Source organism: Corapipo altera, unplaced genomic scaffold (assembly GCF_003945725.1).
Source record: "Corapipo altera isolate COAL_440 unplaced genomic scaffold, ASM394572v1 47, whole genome shotgun sequence".
Lineage (NCBI taxonomy): Eukaryota > Metazoa > Chordata > Aves > Passeriformes > Pipridae > Corapipo > Corapipo altera.
Genome location: NW_020884897.1, coordinates 9,435,896 through 9,448,965, shown reverse-complemented (window position 1 = coordinate 9,448,965; position 13,070 = coordinate 9,435,896).

Here is a 13,070-nt window from a genome sequence, read left to right as displayed (position 1 = left end):
GAAAGTACAGCTGCAGCACAGAATGTTAGTGCTGGTCAGAGCAGAGGTTCATCTTGCTCAGCACTGTCTTTGGGAGCAGGCACTGGTAGAGACTAGAAATGTGGAGGGATATTTTCCAACATGTTCTTCCAGCCTCCAATACGTGACTCAGTAAATTCCTTAGCCAGAGGTGTTAGATCTTTGCATTTAACACCCCTTTCTCCATAAATTTTTCTTATTGCCTTGAAATGCATTTGCACTGAAATGTCACGTACAATGATTTACACAAATTCCAAGGGCTAGACAGCTCCAGGTAGTGTTGGGTGCTGACCTCTGTGCCGTGCATCACACTGGGAGGCAAAACTGTCTGGTATGGAGGGATGTAGTCTGGGAGCCAGGAACACTGACTATATTAGATTTTATCTTTGTAGTGAGGGAGTTTGGGGCAGGTGTTACCCTTCCCCAGTGCAGTGCCAGCTCTGGGCACCCTCGCATAGTGGTCCCCAAGGGATTGTTCTCAGGCTTTCACCTGTGTGAAGAAAGAGGCTTTTATGGTGAACCTCTGTGTTGCTCCAACAAACTGCGCACTGGTTTCTCCAATAATTTATTTTCATTTGGTTCAGTGCTGTACTGATTTTGCAGTATAGCTGATTTTATGCCCTTCCATAGCAATGACCAGTTCCATAACAGGCAGTAATAAAACTTGATCTGTAGTCCATTTTTTCCCCCAAATAGTGATTATATTTTAATGTAGAAGGAAATATTCTTATGGAAAACATTTCTCAAAAGGAGGAATAATAATAAAAAAAAATTAAAAAAAGGAGAGAAGAAGGAATGGAAAGCAAATGGGACTTACTCTGCTTATTTGCTCCCAGCGACCTGACCATAATTTATGTAAGTAAAAGAAAAATTGCCATAAAGTTTCACATTGTCTCCTTCACGAGGGAATAATAACTGTAAAATGGCAAAACCCAGTTCCAGTTTGTTGTTATAAATGGATTGTGTATATGAATAACTTGTAGAGGTAAATGGTGAAACTGTTGAAGGTGTTTATTTTATATTGGTTTTGCGTGCAGGGCAATCATTCCCCACATGTCTGTGATTTTTATTAAATATGATGCCCACTCATATTTTATGAGAAATATTTATGCAAAGTACTCCATTTGATTCGTTGTCTCAATATTTACCTAATGAATATATATTGCATATGATTAATCTTCTTATACGTTACTGTTCCAAGCATTTAAAAAAAGAGAATATAAACAGAATGGGCAGCTTCATGCTATCCAATAAACTGCAAATGTATAGAGGCTTTTAGCAAAGGTGTTTGAACTTTCAGCTCATGGCTGGTTTGCAATGTTTTGCTTTCAGACAAAATGAGTTTTCTCAAAGAATCTTGTTTTCCTCTTTATTCTCAACTAAACTGAACCAAAATGCCCAACTTGCAGTTTATATGATTTAAGAATTTGAACTTTGTAATTGGATGAGATCTGCAATTTGTTTCCAATGAGATCTGCAATTTGTGGTTGTGTTTGTCTCTTCATGTTTTGTCAGATGCTGCAGAGGGAAGAGCTATTCCTCTTCACAGAAAAACAGAGAACATGGAAAATGTTTACAAGTTTGGGCAGCTCTAGCAAAGCCGTTTTATTCTCTGATACATTCTTATAAATTAAAATGTCCTTAAAGCTGGTTTTTTCTGTCTGTTACTGATATCAGGGAAAATGGTGGACTTCCTTTAATACACACTGGGATTTTCTCTTAACCACTCTGTCCCCGGAGGCTGAAGTTTCAGAAGCTCTGCAGATAAAAACTGATACCTGACATATTTTGAGACCCTTTTGTCTTGGAATCAAATTTGTGCAATGGAACTCTTGGTCTGTCCCCCTTCTGTAGCTTTGATGCAGTTGGCCACTTTCACTCAAAACTGATGGAGAGTGACTGTGTCCTTGTCTCCAGCACTGACGAGACCACATCTCAGATCCTGTGTTCAGTTTTGGGCCCCTGACTACAAGAAGGACTTTTGAGATGCTGAAGCTTGTCCAGAGAAGGGCAATGGAGCTGATGAAGGGGCTGGAGCACAAGTCTGATGAGGAGTGACTGAGGGAGCTGGGCGTGTCCAGCCTGGAGAAAAGGAGGTTCTCTACAACTCCCTGAAAGGAGGTTGTAGTGAGGTGGAGGTTGGTCTCTTCTCCAAAGCGAGAAGCCGTAGGACAAGATGAAATGATCTCAAGTTGTGCCAGGGAACGTTTAGATTGGCTATTAGGAAAAATTTCTTATCCACAAGGGTTGTTACACATAGGAACAGGCTGCCTAGGGAAGTGTTTGAGTCACCATCCCCATACGTATTTACAAGGTGTGTATGTATGGTGGTCAGGGCATAGTTTAGTGGGGACTTGCAGTGTTGGGTTAATGGCTGGACTTGATAAAGATCTTTTCCCACCTAAGTAATTCTATGAGAATTAAAGACCTTAATACCTTTCAGGCTTAGGTAAATGAAGGACAAGAACACCAAAAAAAGAACGGGGTGAGACCCACTGAAAGAGGCTTTTGTGTACTGAGGGATATAAGAGCTACCCAGTGTCCATCTGCCATGTGACATGTGACCCAAATAGGTCTACTGGAAATACTGCTTGAGGTGGACAGGAAAGAAGGCAGGAAACCTGACTTGTAGGAGAATTGCAATAAGACTGTTTCTTTAACTTTCCTTAACATGAAACAGCTTGTTTATTGGGAACTGGATTGAGTTTCTGGTATGCTTAAAGCCACACTGTGAGTCTCTACTGATAAGTAGGACAGTTTTTGTTCATGATTGTGTTCATGATTGTGTGCAAGGTAACAGCTTTGAAGAACTGAGTCTGTGGTGCAGTCAGATTAATGGGGAAGCAGAGATGCTGATTAGGATATGGACATTATCCCAGTAAGTAGGAAATCAGAGGAAATAATCAATTTTTCTATAGGCTGGCAATTTAAGAAGTGGTATATCTCTTTATTTCCACACCTTCCCTAGTTTTTGTAGAAACGCATGACAGTTTAGTCTAGTGGTCTTTCTTTTTTTTTTTTTTTTTTTTTTTTGCTAAAGTAGGTAAGAATATTGTTATTAAAACTATAAGAACCAGAATCCTGGACTAGTAGTCCAGGTAGTGTCCAATCCTTTCTCTGTTAGTAATCAGAGGTTCCCATGGGTAAGGATTAACAGGTTGTATAGGGCAGTTCAAGGAATTTCTAAGGCAGCATTTATCTACAATGACATTTTCTCTACCAGTGAGATTAAACTTTTTTGTGAACCAGATTTTGCTTTTGTCTCTAAAGTGTCCTGTGGCAATGATTTCCACATTTTTATTATGAAGTGCATAAAAAGTGATTTCTGTTGGTTTGGGGTTTTTTTGACCTTTCTTCTGATCTTTTTATTTCAGACTGCCTATTTCTTGGGCATCATGAATAATTATCTGCAATTTTTCTTGTCTGCACAGTTCCTATACACACCTCTCTGTTTCTTCCCTCTCTCTAATTCCTACAACCTATAATTTTGCATGTGTGGTTATGGTTTTTTTCCTCACATTACTTTGTATTCATCAGTATTGAAATTCAACTGCAATCATATCACCCCTTCACTCAGCACTGTGAAATCCTTTTGTGAGTCTTTGAAATCAACACAGAATTGAACGTTCTGAATAATTTTGTGTTATTTATTCCTATCTCCAAGTTGTTTATGAATACGCTGAGCTGAACAATCTCTGGGACAGATCTTTAAGGATTTTCCCTGGTGACTTTATTTCACTCTGAAGTATTTTTGTTTTTTTTTTGGGGGGGGTTATTGTGTTTTAATGTTTGCATTAATCTTTAAGGACATAGTTGTTTGGTTGGTCTGTCCATGCCTGTGGTTGCACTAAATTGCTTCCCATCCATATTCACATGCTTCTGCTCCAGCTGAGTGTTTTTCAGGAAGCCTTGAAATCCCACTGATAAAGGAGGCTGCGACGCCTTTTTCTTTCCTTCATGACCGTTGGAAGAGAAGAACAACTCCAGCTACCACAGTGAAGGCAGCCTGGGCTCAGTGCTGCAGCAAGAGGAGGGAAGGGGAGAGCAGCAGACCTGGTTGGTCATTAATTAAACCTGACAACTGTTTACATGAGGAATCAGACTGGCAGTGCCCTAAACTCTCTGATTTATAAGGCTATTGATTAGCAATGACCCAGCCAGGAAGAGCAATGCCAAACTGCTGCTTCAGCATTGCCCCTAAGAGCAAAGATCAGTGCAAACAGCCCATGCACGAGTATTTATAGTGGTATCTGTACACTCATTACCATCCCAGACCTCTATTAACATATTCATATATCACAACAGCTGTGCATTCAGACCAAACCCGTACTCTGCTATCCTTCATACTGATTAGGTTTTTACACACATATTGAGACAGATGTACTGGACGTACTTGTTTTTAGCTGATACAGATTTATAAAGGCAGGCAACTAAATATGTGCCTGTGGTCAGGGTTTATCTTTTGCTGCCTCGCTTTCTGAGGAACACAACACAGCTCTCTTCAAGATTACTTCCCTTTTTCTTGGTATCTCATCTTCCACGCTGAAGCCCCTTCAGTCTCTAAAGTCCTCCAAATTATAAATACATCTTAGCACTCCCTGATGTAATGCATCATATTTATGCATCTCACACTCCAAGTATGAAAGATTCTCTTGGTCTACTCAGATTGTTGTACATGGAATATTTTAATATTGTACAAATCAACTTTTTTCAGGCAAATATTTTTTTCATCACCTTAATGTTGGAGTACTCTTTTTCGATGTATAAATTCAATGTTTTAAAATCCTCATTTGTCGTAATGCTTTCGAACATGAGGTGAAAATACAATGTAACACAAGAGGTTCACCATTTGCCCTTTTTCTGATAGTGCAGAAAAATATTCTATTTCAAGTCCAGTGATCTGTCTTCCTCAAAAGCCTTCCGTTCTGATGAATTGCCATCTTCTGAGAGGACAGAAGCCTCTAAACAGAAAATTCCCAACCATTTCTACTGACATGCTCTGTGACTGAATCCCTGCAATTTCCTTTCTCCATCTGTGCTGTATCTATCTATTTACACACAACATGATGAGACATATCATGGATGCAGAACCCAAATACATTGTAGCCCTAGGGAGCCTTCTCAGTAATATCAGCTCTACTCATTTACACACATCATTCATATCACTTGTTATTAATACTTATTATTTTCCTTCCTCCTTTTGCACAGCTTGGCAATACTCCATAGCCCTGAGGCAAGTGGCTGTGGAAACTGGAGTAGCCAAAGGGAGCACCAAGAGGCATAGTGCCTTTCTGCACTTCCAGAATCATCTATCAGGCTACTACTGCTTCCCATCACTAGGTGAAGGATTTATTTCATTCTGCTCCTCAGGTGAATCAGACCCGACTTCAGGAGTCCTGATTTCAATTGCCATTGAGTTTCTTGGTCTCTTCTGGAGAGATCTAGCTGCTGGCAAGTGCCTTTGGAGAGATGGTGGCTGGAAGTGGTTGTCTGAAATCACGGGATCTTCCTTTCAGAAGTAGCATTGTGGATACTGGAGTCAGCCAGAGGCAGGAGCAAGCAGAAAAGGGGAACACTCGGTGCAGTATGGGTTTTGCTTCCTGGGCAGCTTTTTGGAGTCATTACCAACATCTGGGACTGAAAGCATCTCAGATGTCCCCACACTGTCCCTACAAGTTAGATGAAACTTTGCTTGAGGCACTGAGAGAGACCTGCTGGCTCAGTTTGTTATGGCACCAGGGAACTTCTGGGTTGCATGTTGCAAAGTGCAAAATAACACTGTCCTTCAGTAAATACTGTGAGTGCAAAACAGGGTGGACATCAGCACAGTGCCATGAATGTCATTGAGCAAAACCAGCCAAAGTTTAGGCCTCTCTGTTTAACAAATAAATAAATTAAATCTTTTGGCTACCAAAGCTCTTATTTGTACAGAAACTCTACTGGTCATTAGCATGAAGTTTACTTCAGAGGCTGCAGAAAGAAAGCATTTAAAAGACTGAATTATGCAAGTGCCCTTGAGAAGCAACATTATCTGTATTTGTAAAGACTCACTTTATAGCAATACTCGTAGCTATGCTTTCATTGGACTGGTCAGGGTCTCTGAAACAAACCCACTACTTTCTTTGCTCCTCCATTTTGGTCTGATGTTGCAGCTCTCACAGCTGCAGACAGTAACAACCTATTAACTGTGTTAGTCCCCTGCTATGACCAAGGTAAGACTGACTTATGAGCTGTTCCTGGGTGCACATCCCTAATTCTCTTCCTCTGGAGAACAAACTGAGCCTTCTGGGAGACTGGCAGGAGATAGAGTTGCTCACCCATGAGCATGAGGACCCTTTCTGCCTTTCACTCTTATACCACTTCTACAAGGATCTTTGTAGGAAGTTGTGAGTTCTGCAACTCTATAAATTGTCCTGGTAAGAAATCAATAAAGACTAAAGCCTAATGAATTGGGTTTCCATGACTGATTCCATTAGAAGCTCCAGATCAGCCAGGTGCTTAGATAGACTTACCTTTAAGCATCTGATCAGTCTTACTTTTAGTCAGCTCTCTGCTGTCTTAGCTCCAGGCATGCAAGCAGCCCAAGTAAAGATGCCTTGGTGGAATAAGTTGATGTGCATGATAAATCATGATAATGAAATATGTGCTTTGTGCTTTCCTGAGAACAGATTTAACATGGGGGGAAAAAAAAAGCAATTTTTGGTTTGTTTTTGCTTTGCAAGTCATTTGTATAGCAGTGTCCCCTATTAACTTTAGATAAGGCTAAAATTCACTGGGCTGCATGAACAGAGAAATATCCTGAAATTTTTTCTAATCCAAAATAGCTTTATTGATATGGAAATTTCAGAGACTTCAGTGTGAATCTTGCAGTATATCTTCTGAATACTGCTTTGAACACTTGTTATGTAGAAAGGGCCTTTCACCTTTCACCAACACGATGATGGGCAGCCATAATGTCTGGTCTTGGAGATCATCTTACACTTACAGTCCTTTCAACCTTCAGTAATCTCTAGGAATTACCAATTATATTTCTTATTATTGCCCTCAGAAAGCCTCAGTTTCCCTCACTGAGAAAGAGTGTCAGAAAGAGATGGGTCTTAAACGAAAAGGAACAGAGCTGGAATGCAGAAGCTATCCTAGTTTGCAAAGTACATTCAGCTGTGACTGTTGGTTTGCATATGTCATTCTTGGTTTGCAGATAAATAGCAGCACGAATGGATTCACATGTAAATTTTTCCCATGATGACGCTGTGTAGCAAAAAGGAACATGGCTCTCCAGGGCTTATCTGCTTCAGTTCAAGGAGTAGCAAGTTCTTCTGTAAAACTGGCTGATATGCTCAATGTTTGAAGGAGTTAGATCAGAGGAAAGGGTGAGAAATTATTTTTTTTAATCAATTTTGTGCAATTGTTAGCAGCGGATACAGCATGAAACTGTGTGAGTGGAGGGGTAAAGGGACATATTTCTGTTGGGGAGACGATTTTCTTTAAAGCATCTGCACTTCAGAACCAACTCAGTCCTCACCACTGTTTAATTACTGAAGGCTCTTCCCCCAGAGTGCAGAGGGCAGGCAGTGCATGGCTGAAGGGAGCACAAGCAACCCAGTGTTTATAAACCCATACTCAACTCTTCTGGGCTGAGCGATGGCACACTTCTGTCTGCAGGAACATTAAGTCGGCTCTCCTTGAAAATCAACAGTTTGTAATGGAAATGCTGGTATCTTATCTGCAGTGACAATAACGGAGAAACCATGAAATATGCCAGGGGAACTCCTTTATTGGTTTTAAAGTGAAAACAGAGGCACATTCATGACTCTAATCTGCTCAGGACAGAAATTTGCACCTTGTTATCTGTGGGTCCAAATTTAATGTGTTTTTAATTGCCTATTCACCCCACCTAGCAATTAAGGCAAAATGATATCTCTTCTTTTGAAAAATGTATGAGCTTTACAATTAGAAGTAATTGTTCTCGTTAATTGAAAGTGCAGCTTTATTTTCTGTTGATTGTATTTTTTTTTATTAAAAGATTGTAAAGGCTTTGAAATCCATTAAAAGGCAAGTGCTATCATGTGCTTCCACTGCAGTCACAAAGGACAAACAAGGGGGTCAGCTCAGCATTTGTGGGGCTCTTTAAGCTCCATGAATACTCAACATAAAGTTAGTGATGTTTAAATATGCTAAACTGTGCTGGAGGGTAACTTTTACACTGAACATCTCTTTCTCACTGCAATCAGTAGCACTCAGATTCTTTCCTCTTGAGACAGTGGCCATCACTACATTATGTTTAAGTGGTATTCCAAGGAAAATAATGCCAAGCTCTTGTGTGTTGCTATTTGATGAAGGAAGGTTAAATATAACTGCAGTGCATGCATAATAAGACTCTCTGGGATTGCCAAGAATTTTGGAAGGCCCAGAATATTGGACCCAGGGTCAGCAAATCCATAGCTGGGTCAGAGGACCAGCCAAAAGAGAGCACACAGCACAGGAACCATAGCTGAGGCTTCACATCAAGGTTGCAGGAGATTGTCTGATCAATCTGTGTTTCAGATAGTGGTCTCAGTGTAGAAGGGAAAGCTCCTGCCTGTTGCTCTCATGTCTCGTGCTGAGAACATTCAAAGTAAAGGAAGGTAGAAAAAAATGTTGAGCTCAGATGAAAATGTTGAAGAAAATACTTCAGGGGTGGAAACACCAGGGCAGTCCTTCTACATTCCAAATATCTCACTCCACATAAAATGTTATCTAGATTATAAACTGCATCATGACTTTGATAATGGCATCACAACTTCAGTAGAGGAATTGGGACATCTTCAACATTCAGGCTACTCTGTCTATCAGTGAATGTCAGAATTAAACATCAGTGCATGAAATGAATCCTCACTGCTGTGCAAAGATCTTGTCCAAGAGCCTCAGAGTCCCTCTTCCCCCTTCAGCAGAGAGTTGGAGCCTGCAGAGGTGCACTGACTGACATGCAGAGGGATCTTTCATCTTTTCCTGTCCATGATTTTGCAAATGGAAGCAAAGAGACATAGCCAGGATTTTCTTCTGAAAACTCTGCATTATTCTTCACATCACCTTTAAATTACTAGATGCCACATTTCACAGAGCAGATCCAAAGAAAGACACAAGGCAACTGCTTCATTTAACACTGCTTGACAAAGTGATCTCTCCTGACCTCCCAGCATCAACCTTCTCACTCATTTTAAGTACAATGTAATTGCTGGATGTCTAACTCACCTTGCTGCCTTTCAAGTGCACTTCTCTGCCTACATTTTTAGGCATGACTTTAAAATGCACTGATAAATGCTATCTGCTCATATTTCTGTATTACTCTGGTGTTCTGGCTGGGATGTCTGTCAGTCAAATGGATGTTTAATCTTTTATTCTGAGAGGAGAAAATAACGTCGGATAATATTCATCGGTTTGTGCGAAATGAGTACTTGAAAACTGCATACCTCTGCATGCATGTTTGAGTGTAATGAGATTTAGTGGGAAAATGTTTGGGTTTCTTCTCCCCAGAGAAACTCAATCCTTTGATTCGTGAGTATTTAAGTCAGGGCCCAGTTCAGCTTGAGTGGATCACTGCTTCTCTGACAAGAAACTGTGTATTCCCAGCAAAATACCAGAGGGTCCAGAACCCAGTAGCAAATGGAAAGACAAAACTATGGTTGTACTCCACATTAAAGCCCAAATATATTTGTGCTGTATTCAAGTTCAGAGGCTGTCAAAAAAATCATGGTCCTGCTGAATCTGACAGGGAGTGAGCAGCATCCCCAGAGGTAATTAACTCATTTTGTCTGAGCAAGGGGCAGGTATTACTCTCAAGGGCTACTTCTCTTTCCTTTAATTGTTGTGGAAAGCCAGAAAACTGGCAAAGCTAAAGAGTTGGTATTAGCTGAAACGGATTCCATAATTCTCTCTATATAATCACAGTGTGATTAATGGGTTGGAAATACCCCATGTAGAGAACACCATTTATTCTGCAAAGGAAATTGGTGCTGATTCTTCTGACATCTACCTCTGTCGAGGTGCCTCTCTTTCCATCAGCTATTCAAGGAGCCCAAAAGTAGAATTTCAAATAGAGCAGTAAGAGCAACCCCAGTCCAGCTTGGTGAATTGTATTTGACCACCTATTCCTTAGTTATAGTCTTCATGTATAGTTTATTTTTCAAGTTTTTGAGAATATATTTAGAAGATTAAATATATTAATGGAACACCATAGTACAGTATAAGACAATTTAAAAACACATGAATAATATTCCCTTAAATATTCCAGGGCATGACACCTCATGCTACCATTTTGCACTAAAAATATTCATCTTTAAAATCCATAGTAACTTCTGGATCCTGTTGGGGAAACTGTGGAATTAATTTGGACCTTAGTGACAGATTCTTGCCTGGTGCAAATGGGTGCCTGATCACCTATCATCAAGTGCCAGATGTTTTATCTTAATCTGGAAATTAAAATGCTTTTCAAACCCAAGAACATGTAATCCAATGCACAGGGCACCCAGGACAAGTCTTTTCTTAATCAGATGAATTTATAGTAGTTCATTCCTATATTCTATAATTCATATGGATTTTTAATTAACCTTTGAGAAACATACTGTGATGTGCATTTTTTATTTTATTTTTGCCCCCTGCCATTTCCAAGCTGGTAAGCAGGGAGAAGATATATTTTTGAGACATAGGTAGGCAATTACCATATCTATATGTAATTCAACCATGAGCAGTAGGATATGTCTGACTCAGTGTAGACACTGCAGTGCAGAGGAACCAGTTGAATGAAGCTGCCCAGGGTAATGGTGTGTGCTGGTTTTGGCTAGGGTAGAATTAATTTTCTTCACAGTAGCTGGTAAGGGGCTGTGTTTTGGATTTATGTTGAAAACAGTGTTGGTAACACGGGGATATTTTCATTATTGCTGGGAGAAGTGCTCACACAGCATAGCGGCCTCTTCTGCTGCTCACCCCACAGCACGGGTAGGCAGACTGGGGGTGCATAGGATGTTAGGAGGGAACACAGCTGGAACAGCTGACCCCAACAGACCCAGGGGATATTCCAGACTACGTGGCCTTGTGCTCAGTCTATAAAGTGGGAGGGTGTTTGGAGTGGGGCTGCTTGGAGTGGTGGTGTTTGTCTTCCCAAGTCACTGTTATGCGTGATGGAACCCTGCTTTCCTGGGGATGGCTGAACACCTGCCTGCCCATGGGAAGTGGTGAATGAATTCTTTGTTTTGCTTTGCTTGCGTGGGTGACTTTTGCTTTGATTATGAAACTCTATCTCAGCCCATGAGTTTTCTCAGCCAAGGGATTGAAGATGGCTTAGGTGAGAATTGAAGGTGGCTGGGATGGGTTTCATTGTGGGAGGGTGAAAAAAGGAAGTAAGCCAATTTTACAGATTGGGATGGAAACATACCTGTTCTTGAGAATTTCCTGGTAGGGTTGTGAGGACTAGGGCTAGGTTCATTTATTTTAAACTATTTGTTAGACAAAGTTTCTTTTTGTCTACTTTCTTGCTCATTCTTATTTTCTTTTTCATGCTGAACTTCTTCCACTTCTCTGAAATCTCCTTTCTCTGTGCTCCTTTTCCCTGTGCTACACATCTGTTATTCTGCCTCTTCCTGTTTATTTCCTCTTCCTACTTTCTTAAATCATTAAAATCCTCCCCTCTACCCCCTTTCTTCTTTGTCAGTAGCCCTCAGGCTTTCTTTCTATTGATCTGTTATCCTGCATTTTGTCTTATTTTGTTGACTTAAGAATGAATCTTAGCTGTGCAGGGGTCTTGTAATTCCTGCACTGACAAAGCAAGCACAGGGCAGTTAAAATTATATGAACATGTTTTGCAGTAATAATCACCTATAATGTTTATATTTGCATGGCAAAATACTAACTGGAGGAAAGTTAGGGGTATAAATCCTGCAAATTGCAGTGGTTTCTAATTATGTGGCTACAGCAAACAATAATATTGATGGCAGTTCTGTTCCTTTTGCGTATGATGGTAGGAAAGAGGTAGCAGGGACCTGTTACAGGTTTTACCTTTTACCTTACTCTATGCTTACCAGCAGAAGTACCACTGTCCAATTCAGCACCTAGTTATTTCTATCACAGATTTCTGAGGTCGCAGCTGTGCAGCATTTTACAAAGCATGAGCAGGTTTGTAGTCATAGTGTCAAGTACCAGAATATCAATAAAAGGGATGGAAGCAAGATTTTTTTGGATATACTCACTGTGTAGAAAACTTAAGCTCCAAAGATTTTAAACCTGCATTTTCTTTTATTGCAGGTGCAGGTTGAGCAGCAATGGGCAGACCCCACACTCTCCAGAGTACAGGGAAATCTCACTGGGTCCTTTACAACAGCTTGGCCATGTGATGTGTAAGTGGTGGCATGCATAACTAGTGAAATTTTGAAATAGGCCTCATGAATAAATCTTTATGAAAAGCAGACTCTTAAGCACTCAGGTTCTGCTAACATGAGGTCCGTGTGAAGTTCCTGGGAGCACACTTGAAAGTAAAAAATGTCATCATAAGAATGTGGTTTTTTACTGCCAATCGAGTATCTAAAATCATGGAGGTATCCATGAAACAAAATGCTTCAGCACCCCAGCATAAAAAATACTGCTTACACACATGCATGAGTGATGCACATGTGTCTGCCTGCACTGGCATGCACATCACACATACATGGGAGGAGAGAGAGGGAGAGATTTCTTTTGCATCATTGCTCTTAAAGACATTTTGGAGCAAATTCAGGGGGAAGCTAAGCTTTGTCTGCCACATTAAGTCAGTGTGTATTAAAGTCTCAATAAAGATGCAAAGACATCAATGAGCACAACAGCCAATGCAGTCAGAACTGACAGGCTGAGGTCTCTGGAATATGTAATTTCTCCCCTTTCCCTTTAAAGCTTTTTTTTAAAGTAACAGTGAGCATAATTTACGGTTCTGGAAAGATATAAATTGTTTTCTGGGAAAAACACTGAGTTTTTGCCTACATATTTCATGCAGCTGTGACTATAGAAAAAGGGGTTTTAGGAAACTGGCGTCCTCTGATTGCATCCTT